The following is a 13890-nucleotide window of genomic DNA, read 5'->3' on the forward strand; positions in this document are numbered from 1 at the left end:
TGTCTGGATCTATTTTCTCACTAGTCTCATGCTTTCCTTTAAGATAAAATTCAACCCAAAAAATAATTTACAAGTAGTGGCAAGGGTTTGATACATTCTCTACACAACCCATTGTATGTGCCTTTTACATGCATTTCTAGCATTAGTGTTATCCACCTATATTTCCTTAGTCTTGAAATTGGTGTTATTGACTTCGACTTCCTTATTACTGCAAGTTACTTTCAGAAGATATGAATTTCTCACTTTTCCTCTTCAACAAGACTTGGTTTTCTTTTCTTTCCTCTATTTGAAGTAGATGGAAATCATAATATTCCCTAACTCCTTGTATTAAATATTATGTTTGACGTTCAAAGAGGCTATGATTTTTTTCCTCAAATCCTTTTATTTGAATTTTCTTTTCTATAGGATGCACGCACTGGTAGATGCCCAAGTTGTATTCCCCTTTTGCTGAAGAGAAAGAACAAATGGTTTCATTAATATGGTTGACAACATCCTCTTATCATTACTTCATTCACTAATTCATAAGCCCTTTCTTGCCACGAAGATGCCCTCTTTCATGGATTCACTATTACTGCAAGGTGTGGGTGCACTTGTTTTGGGATGGTTGTGTTGATGCTCAAAATCACATTCCCATTTTGAGTGTCCATTCCGAATTTTAAGTACTTTGAACCCCTATAAGTGCATTTTCTTGATTAAGTACCTGGCTATTGTATTAAAACCTAAGTGGTTTTTTATGTTTCTAACATCCTTCATTCAGCTTGTGCATGTGTTTTGTAATGATCAATTGACATTCCAAGCCATTTTACGAAGTTCCATTTTGAGTACTCTTCAGTTCTACATTTTCCAAGTGTCAAACAGCGACAGCAGGGCATGTTTGCCTTTGAATATCTTTTACCTTGTTAAGATTCATAACTCACCACTTTGAGGATGTTTATTATGGTTACCAAAGAACCTATGTTCCAGGTTTCAAGTCATTTTGAATCCATTTGACTAGGTTTTAAACCCCTCAAAGTTGGCGATTTACTATTTGCATACATCTGCATATTGTTCATATTTCCGGGTAGACCTGTTTGACAGACTATAACTTTTGACCAATTGACCCAAATAAGAAATTTTCTTTTTCATCATATTCTAAGGGTCGAAGACTTGCTATGTTCCTAATTTGAGCTTATGACAAATCCATTTGATCAATTTTCAAATGTGATTCTGAATGCAATTTATAAGTTTTTACTAGTGTCATGAAATGCAGATTGATCTGTGTCCTTGTTCGAGATGTTATAACTTTGAATCTATGATTGGTGGGATCAAATGGAATTTACCCCTGCATTCTACTCTGAAAATACTACAAGTGTGTTAGTTTTTAAGTCTCGAATCCATCTGCACACTTTTCCAGGGTCATTCTATTTGCAAAAAACACTTTTCTATTAATGTTCACTATCCTGCAAATCCAGGTAGCCAACTTCAGACCTTTTCCAAATGTGTCCCATGATTTTTCATGAGCCCAAATCACAAATTTATATTCCCCTCATGACAATGAACAAATTCTCCAATTTTCGTGCCTTCAAACATTCGTTTACCCAGTTTTCAAGGCTCAAATAAAATGCAATTTCCAATTTTCTGACATGTTTTATTTATAGGCAAGTTTGAACTGCCAAGTTTGATGGTTAATATCTTTTGATCCAAAATTTGTCATAAGCTGATATTTGTGGATTGACAAAGTTTGTTGAAGTGAACAAGTGTGCCTGGTTTCAGGGCTTGGTTAGATGTTTGAATCAGTTTTTAAAGCTAGGTGATAGGCCTCCTGACAAAAAGTTCACAGTGGTGTGGAAATGATTTAAAACAAGTTTTCAATGATCAATCAATGGTCAAATTTGATTTCAATCAATGCTAGAGGCTCATTCAATCATTTTGGGAGGTCGGTTGTTCCAGTTTGAAATTTGTTTTAGCCAGACCCATTTTGGGCCCAACTGATTTCACCAAATTGATAGGATGAAGAGTAAATTACTCAATAATGTTTTATGAAGAAAATGAGAAAGTTTCTTTCAAGAAAATGAGAAATTCACTTGATAATAGGGTAGGTGTAAAGAATCTAGGTGTAAAGATGATTCTCCATGAAACAAATCTCCTATGCCACATGGATCATAAGAATATTGCCACAATTAATGATATCATTCGATCACCTCAAAAGGAGAATTTTAATGGTGATTATATTGTATACAAACTCATGGACACATATCTCTACCAAATAATGCTTCCTATTAGCTCTTGACAGAGGACTATTATTAATATTTTTGCATCAATTCTTGAGAAGGCTCAAATGTAGGCATTCAGCAAACTCTTTCTTGAAATATGAAGCTGAGTGTTTTCCTTTTTAAACACAGACTATAGTTCCCCAGATGATCCCTTTTATCCATCTCAAAATTAGTGTTTTGCCTTGTTCATTCATGGATTTTCTTTGGGGCTTATATCTCACAGGTGTTAATAAAGGAGTGGGTTGTAAATGGATGAGCTGTTGTTGTCAGGAAATATGAAACTCAAAGTGGATCTTGGATGAAATTAGGGTCATCGAGCATACACCTATATGGTCGTCCTTTTTCTTCTTTCCATCCAGTGGAATATAGTGGAATTATAGAACGTTCCAAAGGGCAGAGTAGATTTGCAGTGTGTATCATAACACAAGAAAATATTGCAATCCAATTTGAAAGAGGAAGTCGTCTACGCAAAAGGAATAGACCATCCCACAACAATGGGCGGCAACTAGCTTCAACGTACAGGAGGAAATTGAAAGCGGGCAGCTCACACAGAAGTCTCCACGGCATCAGCAGGGGTTATCCACAGCTTTTTTTTAAGAGGGAGATCCACGTTTTTTGCAGGGGATGGAGGAAGGTGGAGGTCGGCATTAGCAGGTGATACCCAAGTCCAGACAGTCCCACGCAGAGGGGAAGGCTCCTTGGTATTAGGAAGAAGGCAGCATCAAGATGAGGATGAGCTGCACGTCTAAAGAAAATGGAAACTATAGCATCGAGCATCCATGGCAATGGAAAAAGTCGCATAAAGGAAACAGCCCATGTTTTGGGGCATCCACGTACAAAGGGGTCTCCACGCCTGCATCCCACACAGAGAAAGGAGGCTACCCACTCACATGGATGAAGCTGCAGCTGACACTCCACATTTGGAATAGGGAAGAAGGTAGAGAAATCTGCCACTCATTATCCCACATGCATCCAAAATAATGATTTTAAATGCGTATAATATGTGGGAGGGCAGCTGTGCTTTCTCTTTGCCCCTCACGCTTCTTCGTGGAAGCCGCTTGTGCATGTGGAGGGGCCCGCCCCCAGTCTGTCAAGGGGTCAACAAAGGTTTTGACCGCCTATCGCGTGGACAGGAGGTGATTTCCATGGGGCTCTGATCTTACGAAATTATCTTTTACGTAAGATCATGGGAATTAAAAATCTCATATACGATGACTCAATGGGGCCCATGCCATAGGGTCGCAAAACAAAAATTTTAACCCTCCGATGCTATGAAAATTGCCTTTGCCTTTGTCGTATGATCGAGAGAAGATTAATATATTAAAGGAAAGGATTGCCTTTGCCTTTGTGGTATGATCGAGAGGCTTCAAATGAAAGGATGAGATGCTACAATGAGTTGCTTGTCATAGGGTCCAGAATAAAATTTAAAAGATTAATATATTATAGGAAAGGATGAGATGCTACAAATGAGTTGATCGAGAGGCTTCAAATGAAAGGATGAGATGCTACAATGAGTTGCTTGTCATAGGGTCGGGAATTAAATTTAAAAGATTAATATATTATAGGAAAGGATGAGATGCTACAAATGAGTTGATCGAGAGGCTTCAAATGAAAGGATGAGATGCCACAATGAGTTGCTTGTCATAGGGTCAGGAATTAAATTTAAAAGATTAATATATTATAGGAAAGGATGAGATGCTACAAATGAGTTGATCGAGAGGCTTCAAATGAAAGGATGAGATGCTACAATGAGTTGCTTGTCATAGGGTCGGGAATTAAATTTAAAAGATTAATATACTATTAAAAAGATTAATATATTAAATGTATATTAATGTGGTCAGTATAATGTCGTATGATCGGGGAGATGGAGGATTGAAGAATATTAATATATGATCAATTGATTAAAAGTTTTTCAAATGATGATGGTCCAATGGGAATCCACCAAGTGGCACCAATTGATTGGAGAGATAAGGGAAAGGATAGTAAAATGAATGCAAAAACAAATTCATAAAGATTTCAATTCTCATATTTTCAAAATGAAAGAATTGAATTATTTTAAGATGTTATATAGTTTTAACCATAAAATATTTTAATTTTTTCAATTTTAATGTTGTTCAATATCTAGGAGCCAGAATTTCAAAATGGTCTCAAGGGGACGATTTTTGTCCAAAATGTACAGTGTAATATACTGACGGAACTGGCAAGAAGCAAATTTTTCATTTTTGCTATCAAATTTTGTGCAAGTGTTTACTGGAAGCGGCTATAGGAGGTTTTCTAATTTTGGGGGTTTCTCAATGAAAAGTGCAGATTTAAAGTTGCAAATGAAATTGCAATCAGATTATGATCATATTATATCAGTTTTGTTTCCATCAACAGTTATGAGGATGATTTAATGTTTTTGAGGGTCGTTGAAAGCAAAATTATATTTTTAGCAATAGCACAAGTTGATTTCATGGCAAAAGGCAGAAGTGACATGTTAAGATCAGATTTGAAGCCCCAGTATAGTTTGTGATGATTTCTTGATATCTCTCCGTAGGATATTTTTGCAGATGATTAAAAAGGGGATATAGCAGATATTTGTGCATCATTTATGATCTTAGTTGCAGGTAGTTGTGGGAAGTTCAGTTTTCAGCAACTTCAGATTGAAGATATTTCAGGGGGACACATGTCAATTTCAGAGGGCAATTCCTAAAATATCTTTTCTCCTATATATCTTCCCTCTTGGCTCATTGTAAGGGTTCCAATTTTTGGATATTTTTCATTACAGTGTAACTACTTTGTGATTCTGGTCTGGTTGAAATCCTTTCCCATTACTGTGATACCATTTTCTCAGTGTTCTTCTATTATGAACAGGAGTATTGTATTTCTTTTGAGGCATGTTAGATATACAGTCATTTCTTAGTGTTCTTTTCTAAATTTTGGCATACATATGATGCATTAGTTTTCAAGAAAATTAATGCAAAAGCTTCATCTCTTTTAGTTTCATTATGATTCTCGTCTCCTTCTTCTGTTATTTGCAATCTTTTGTGTTTGAGAATGAAGAGTTCAAACTCAATTGCAATCCCTTAAGGTTGTATGTCAAGATAAACTTGTTGTTGGAACAAAGAAGCCAAGTAAATGCTTATTTACATTGACAGGGTTGCAGGTTACACCAAGAGGATTTCATAGTAAGTATGAGAGTTTTATGAAGATAGATGTCTATTTGCAATTCAAATAGATAGATCAAATTTTTGGATATATGAGTATATTAGGATGTCCATCTATGTGTTAAGGTTTGGTTTATGCCCAATGAATAAGGGACTGGTTAGCTTGGAAAGTGCATGTCCTCTACTATTGCATACCCAGGTTATGCTGAGATATCAAAACTTAAAATGAACATTAATTTCCCTTTTTATGTATTGAAGAACTAGAAGTGCAGATCATGCCTTATTTGCTATTACTTTTTGGTTGTAATTAGCTATTGTAACCAAGAAATTCATCAACAACTCATAGAAGATATTGACCATTTCTGCTATAGAGTGTAATCTTGCAGAGAAAAATATCAAGTTAATGAGATAAACCCCTTAGGTTTGCCCACCTTGGCTTAGCAGAGCCTAAAGTGAAGTGAGTTCTGATGACTCTGTTAATTGGCCCAAAACTGAGATTTAGCCTTGATGAATATAGGATTTAGTTCATCCTTAGGCTTGTCCTTATGTTTGTTTCCTAGTATCAAGTTTAAATCTACCTGATATGTTCTTTACAAGAAAGAACCCCAACAGGTTGGAAAACCCCTTTTAATATGGTCATCATTCTTATCTCAAATGGTCTTTGAATCTTTTTCATGCCTTATGATTTTTCAAAAATGTTATTCCTTGATCTGGCACACTAAAAATGGCAAATGTATTTTCCTAGAACATTTTGGGAAGCCCCTATGAAGAATGTTGCTTTTAACCTTCCATTTGCATCTGGTTTATTTGGAGTTCAAAAACTCATTTTCCTTTTCTCAAAGTTGTCTCCCTATAAATTGTCAATTACTAAGATAAAATAAGTTAATGGAGGTTTAGTCCCAATATTAGGAGCTATAAATAGAGGTTTTATATCAGATTTGTAATGTAATCTCACTAATAAGCCAAAATTGAATGACCCAACACATGTTATCTACACTAACTTTTGAATTTTTTCCTAATAAAATGGATTCATTTCCCCCTAATAAATGGGTTGGTTATTGTAATTAAAATTTTACCCAAGTCCTCTAATAAAGTATTGTGTGGTTAATGCCATAACCTCTATGAGGAAATAATTTAAAATAAAAAATTTGATAAAGGAACCTTCTTAAAAAAACTTGTATTCTTAGTTGCAATGTTTTGGTGAGTTAACACAATAAATTAATTGATATTAGAATAATTTATCAGCATCGATGTGGATGTTTGTTATGAATTCTACTTCAAATTCTATGTAAGATTAAGGATATGAGCTACATTAGATGTGGCTAAACCAATAAAGGGCCCAACCTAGTCATTTTTGGTCTTGAAGGTGTTGCACTTGCAATAAGAAATAATTGATTAAGATGGAAAAGACATATTTTATACACATGTAATATGTAGATACAGAAGGATTTCGGTATATTTTAATATCTTAATTGAGCATTTATTTTCATTTTTTAATTAAATTATACTTTTCATTTTTTGTAGGAGCAAGAATAGTTATAACTTCCCATCTATTTGCATAAATTTAGTCCCAAGAAGATTTGAAATAGGTGTTGAAGTACACTATTTAGAAAGGATGAAACCAGTGGTATTTTTAGATTAGCATGTTAGTTGTTAATGTGGGAGTGGCTTCCAATAAATAACTAGTTAGCTGACCACAATATGCTTCTAATCACCTCAACAAATTGATACATTGTATAACTAAAGAATTTTCTTTTATCTATGTTGCACTCTCTTTTGTAATGACGTCTTGTTGTCAATCTTGATTCTTTTCTCTTTAGCCAAAGAATTTGGTGTAATAGAATCCATAAACCCCAAAGATCATCAAAAACCCGTTAAAGAGGTTTTTTTAGCTCACGAGTGTTTAATGTTCATAGAAAAATGTTATAATCTAACCTTCAATGGCTTTTCATAGTTGTATTGATGAATGTATCTTGTTATTTTTCTGTAAGTTTATTTGCAAAAATATTGATGAATTTCTCCTTTATGATTTAGGTAATTACATAAAGAATAGATGGAGTCATCAATTACCTTGTGGAATGCACACGGAGTATTAATGCAATGGTCTAGACATGTAAATGTATTCATAATGTTTATACTCCTTCCATATATTACTCATATTCTCTCTTCCATCAAAAGAGATTAGTAGTGTGTTTTTATTAGCAAATGCTTGCATGCTACAATGATTGACAGGAATTTATATTTGCTTTTTATTTTAGGATTGGGGCATGCCAATTTCAATATGGGTTCCTTGTTTAGATGGAAGTTTCACAACTAGTCATCTCAAATTCCTCAATATGAAAAGATTAAAAGGAACCTTCTTTGGGAATTATAAGGAGAAGCCAGATTTTCCTAGTAGTCTAGTGGTGTATTTGAGTACAAGTTACAAGGTAAAATTTATTATCTCAATAATTTTATACAATTTTGTATTATCAATTTTATGCCTTCTCTAAATACTTAAAACTTTGAATTTCCTATGTGACAAACCCATGACTCTAACATGAAATTAATTGAAATCATATAATGTTGAATTAATTTTGTTATGATTTGTAATTAATTAATTATTTCTATAATAATATATCATCATGGCCTTGGTTGTTTACTAATAAAAAAATACAAAAATAAATTTAAAAAATTGTTATGATTTAATAAGATCACCTATTCCTAAAACTTAGGCACCATTTTTTCTTATGGAGCTTGATACTCATGAAAAAAATCCTTTGGTGAGACCAATAAGGCATTTGATCACATGATGCAAGCGAGATCCTAAGATGTGTCATTAAACTGAAACTAGATGGTGAAGGAAATTTAAGTTGTGGTAGACTTTTCATTAGCTCACACTTCAATTTCTAAGAGATGATTCATTGGTTGCATTGAGGAAAGTAAATGATGAAAAGAGGCTATATTACTTCTCCCACTTTGTGCCTGAGTCTCCTTCTCAAGCCTTGTTGACTCACTCTACTTCACACATCAACTTATGGCATGAGTAGTTTGGTCATCTTGACTTCCGCTCTCTTCAACAACTTTGCTCCAAACACATGGTCAAAGATCTACCTAACATCAACTTTTCTAAGGGAGAGTGTTCATCATGTTCAATGGATATGCATCTTGAGGAAAATTATGATAAAGGAAAGTCTTCTAGAGCACCAGTGCTTCTTTAGTTGGTTCACATGGTTTTAGTAGGTCCCTTTGCAGTGACTTCAGTCAACCAAGGCCACTACATCCTTACTTTTCTTGATGACTTTTCAAGATTCACATTGATCTACTTCCTTCATCACAAGAATGAAGTGGTTCATAAGCTTCAAGCCTTCAAGACTCATGTTGAGCACAAATCAAGGAAAGCCATCAAGGTTCTATGGGTGGACAATGAGAATAGATATGTGGACAAAAGACTTAGAGACTTTTGCAAACTTGAAGGGATTGATCTTCAGAATCCACCAGCATTCAGTTCACGCAAGATAGATGTTGCAACACTGAGGATTTGGACTCTCAAATCCATGGCAAGTTTCATGATCAAAGCCAAGTCTCTTGATCCAACACTTAAAGTTGAAGCCATCATCAGTGCCACTCACATACTTAACATGTCTCCTCATAATTCCTTAGATGGGAAGACTCCTTTTGAGGCATAGTGCAGCAGAAAACTAGTTGTGAGTCACTTTAGAGTCTTCAGTTATCCAGCATGGGCAAACCTATCTTCCAAGGGTTGCAAGGCACCAGCACCTAGGCCTTGTACTTTCATCGGATATGAAGATGGTGCTAAGGCATACATACTTATGGATCTAGAAACTCATGAGATTTTTGTGGAGATGGATGTTCACTTTAAGGAAAGTTCACCTAGTTTATCCTCTACTCCTCTCTGCACTTCATACACTATGGAAACTGATAGTGACACCAGCAATAGTGCTTCAATAGATTCATACACGTGGGGTCCTATCGATAGTTGCAGGGAAAGGTCATGTCATCAATATAGTCCACATGCTTACATTGCCACAATGAAAGGTCCAGCATATCATGGTACATCTTGTCTTCCAACTCTAGCTAGAGTTGATGACTACATGGTAGACATTTTAGGTTTGTTCGTGGAGTCACACACCACAAATTGGGAGACAGCCTTGAGGACTTGCATCTTCTCTTTGATGAAGGTGATCCTTCTACAGTTGTTGCGAGGGCTTACTCTGACCCTTGTGTCCATTCTCTGCATGATCAATCTTCAAAGTTGGCATAATTGTGGATCCTTATGATAAACAATTACTGAAGGTCTCTTTATCAGTTGAGGAGACAGATGGTTCATTGGAACAAGTTCAACAGACATCCTAGTCAGATATGCATTCGTTCTTTTTAGCACAACTAGAAGGGGTGACCATTAGTATTAGCACAAGGATACTTGAGCAAGTTTTAGGGCCACTATACATCATCAAGATTGTACCTTTGCTATTATTTCTTCCAAAGGGGAGGAACATCATTCTACACTCATGGAGCAACTTCTTCCTTAGAGCAGCAATCACTGGCAGGCATTCTTCATTTGGGGGGGGGGGGGGGGGGACTACCTTGTCTCTCTTCCTCTTGTTTCTTACAGGAGAGACTTTTTCCTCTTATGAGGTCTTTTTCTTCTCCTTCTTCACTTTTTTATATACTAGATGTATGTTGTAATGGGGGGGTCTTGATTACTCCATGCATCCATGCATCCCTTTTCATCTCTCTTTTTGGGGGAGGGTTTTTCCCATGAGGTTTTCCCTCTTTCTTCACTTTATGAGAGATTGCATTTCATTATGTACATGGGTACCTAACATGGCCTAGTAGTCGAGACCCATCTTGCACTTCATCCTAGTTTTCATTAGCTTAAGGGCATTCTCCTAAGTTGCACTTAAGGGGGGGTGTTGGTGTAAATATGTATTTACTATTTACACTTACTTAAGTTTACTCAGGCTAATGCATTATTTTATTATTTTATTTTGTGAGACACTTAGGAGTTTGTGTACCTTTTTAAGTTGTCGTATTGACAACATAGAAGTATGTAACTCTATTTTAGCACATGTTTTTTACAACACTAATTTGCATGTTACACCATTGTAGATTTATCCTCTCATCATCACACTTACTTTCGTGCTTAATGGAGGATGACCCATATCTAGTGGACATATGCTTAGTTGTATGACTTATCATATAGCTAATTTTGAGGCATTCTAGATGTATCTTAGAGGCCTTCATATATAGTCACTCCTAGTGTACTCTCAATTCATATTGAATGAATATATCATCATTCTAATCATACTCTCTCTTTCTGGTCTACAGTTGTGCTTGTGTTTGAGTTCTTAGTTCTTGGGTGAATTTTTTCATAAGGCAAATTCTTACAGTTGTTATAATTAAAATTTTACCCAAGTCTTCCAATAAAATATTGTGTGGTTAATGTTATAACTTCTATGAGGAAACAATTTAAAATAATAAAAATTGATAAAGGAACCTTCTTAGAAAAACTTGTATTCTTAGATACAATGTTTCCAAGGGTGAGTTAACACAATAAATTAAGTGATATTAAAATAATTTATTGGCATCAGTGTGGATGTTTGTTATGAATTCTACTTCAAATTCTATGTAAGATTAAAGATTTAGCTACATTAAATGTAGCTAAACCAATAAAGGGCCTGGCCTAGCCATTTTTGATCTTAAAGGTGTTGCGCTTGCAGTAAGAATTAATTGATTAAGATGGAAAAGACATATTTTATAAACATGTAATATGTAGATATAGAAGGATTTCAATATATTTGAATATCTTAATTGAGCGTTTATTTTCATTTTTTAATTAAATTATACTTTTCATTTTTTGAAGGAGCAAGAATAGTTGTAACTTCCCATATTATTTGCATAAATTTAGTCCCAAGAAAATTTGAAATAGGTGTTGAAGTACACTATTTAGAAAGGATGAAACTCGTGGTATTTTTAGATTAGCATGTTATTTGTTTATGTGGGAGTGGTTTCCAATAAATAACTAGTTAGCTGACCACAATATGCTTCTAATCACCACAACAAATTGATACATTGTATAATTAAAGAATTTTCTTTTATCTATGTTGCACTCTCTTTTGTAATGACATCTTGTTGTCAATCTTGATTCTTTCCTTTTTAGCCAAAGAATTTGGTGTAATAGAATCCATAAACCCCAAAGATCATCAAAAATATCTTAAAGAGGTTTGTTTAGCTCACGAGTGTTTAATGTTCATAGAACAATGTTATAACCTCCAATGGCTTTTCATAGTTTTAGATTAAGGTAAAAACAGGTTTTGAAGGGACCCAAAACCCTTAACAACAGAAAAAAGATATTCAAATAAAACCACCAGGAGAACACACTCCTGAAAACTAAAAAAGCAAACACAAAATCAAGTTTTACAGGGATCTGAAACCATAGAATGTAGCCAAAAAATACGACCAGGTTTTACAAGGACCTAGAACCTACAAGTTACATAGTTCAAAATGAAAACAAAAAACAAGGAGACAAAGAAACTACTGCAATTCCTTGATAATCTTTGCAACCTCCTTACCCACATCAACTGTACTAAGAATAGTATTAGCAGGGCTAAGACCAGTTCCCTCAACATCCTCTGCAACTTTTTCCTCCGTAGCCTTCTTCTGCGAGCTTAATCTGGTCCTTTTGCTGGGTCCTCCTAGAGACATGACCTCATTTGTCTTCTTCCCCAAACTTGCTGCAGCCACACACAAACTTGAAGTCACTTGCTCCATTTTGTTTCCACTTTCCTTTATCAGGTGTTGGAGGTCTTGTTCATATTCCTTAAGTTTTCCAAGTATATTTCCTACCTAGGCTTCCAATAGCACAAGTTTGTCCTAGTCATTCTCATGGTCCTTTCGTATTTTACCCAGAATTTTCTTTATTTTCATAATCTCATTGTAAATCCAGGAATCGCCACGAAGAGAGGAATTAGCTTTCATTTTAGCAGTATCAAGGAAAGTGAGCATAGCCCCCATAGTCGAGTCATCCATCTTCTTGTCCATAAGGTTCTCCATACCCTTAGCTTCTTCTTTTCCCAATTCTTTCTCTTTACTCGCCTCCTCCTCCACATTTTCCTCTCCAACTACGCCCTAAATAGAAACCTTATTACCAATATTTCCTAACCCTTCATTTTTATTGAGACTTTCCTCCTCGTCATCCTTCTTAGTCTCATTTTTTTTAACTGGCAGGATAACCCCCCAAATTGGAACTAATATCCCCCATCTTTGTGTCCTCCTCAGTCTCCACATTTTTTTCCTCATTATTATCAGAGGATTCAGTAGTTTTCTCTTCATTTTTTTGGGTGGTATCCTTGATGATTAATTCCTTTTTCACACTTTGTCCTGCATCCCTTTTATCCTTTTTAGACTAAGACTCGGTCTTAATCCCCCTTTTCCTCTTCGAAATTGGAGAAGCAATCGATTTATTCTTGCAGTAATTCTCAATTAAGAGAATAAGGCCTTCATGAAGGATGGGACAGGTTTCTTTCTTCTTATGGGCACATAGGCTTTGTAATAAAGAAAACTTCAAATAGAAAGGAAAGGAAATCCTATCTTTATGATGGAAGTGATTCAAAAAAAAAAAATGGAACTTATGGACTCTTTTAGATCTTCCATCTAAGATGAAATACTCCTAAATACAAGATAAAACATCTCTCCAAATTACCTTAATATGTTTGAGCTCGTAGAAGTCTCCATTCTTCTCCAACTTTTTCTCATCCTCCTCTATTTTTTGAGAACTTTTTGAAGGCAGCATTAGATATGGTTGTTTCCTTGCTAAATTTCATTCCCTCCTTTAGAAGACCAGTTACTTCTGCAATAAAATCCTCAGTGATTTGGACCGTGACCCCATGCAGAACAACTCTTTCTTCGAACTAGTTCTTGAAGAAAGCCTTAGTAATGTGTGGTTTAAACCCATGCAAATGCTCCAAGTAAGGAGTCGTCTTTCCTTTCTCAAGAATTTTCCATGTTGAAGCTTTCCCCTTCCAATATTTATAGTTATTGGGCTCTTGTTTCATCGGCTCTCTTCCTATTTTCATGTGTAGAATGAAAAATCGATAGAGAAGAAATCCCTAGTAAAAAGGACAAAATGAAGAAAGCCAAAAGCATCACTAAAGTTAACCAAAGTGTCATTAATCTTCCTTCGTGCCACATCCAAATAATAATGGTATTACAATATGATCTTGGGATTATATAACACCCCTCCATAGGCCCACTTTTAATAATCATTAAATTACTAATCTTGGAAGATCTTTCTCTCCATCACATATGTATTGTCGTAATTAATGAGTGACTTTAAATCCACATTAGATCTGAGGTCATTATGCCAACTCAACATACTCTCCCCTTACACTGCCCTGCTAGAAATCCAATCAACAACGACATTACCCTCACGATAAGAATATGAAAAAATGACCTTTTCAAAATTAGCTGTTAGGGATTTGATTTCCATT

This window comes from Cupressus sempervirens, chromosome 3 (genome assembly GCF_028749045.1).
Source record: "Cupressus sempervirens isolate cs-2001-9-10 chromosome 3, ASM2874904v1, whole genome shotgun sequence".
Lineage (NCBI taxonomy): Eukaryota > Viridiplantae > Streptophyta > Pinopsida > Cupressales > Cupressaceae > Cupressus > Cupressus sempervirens.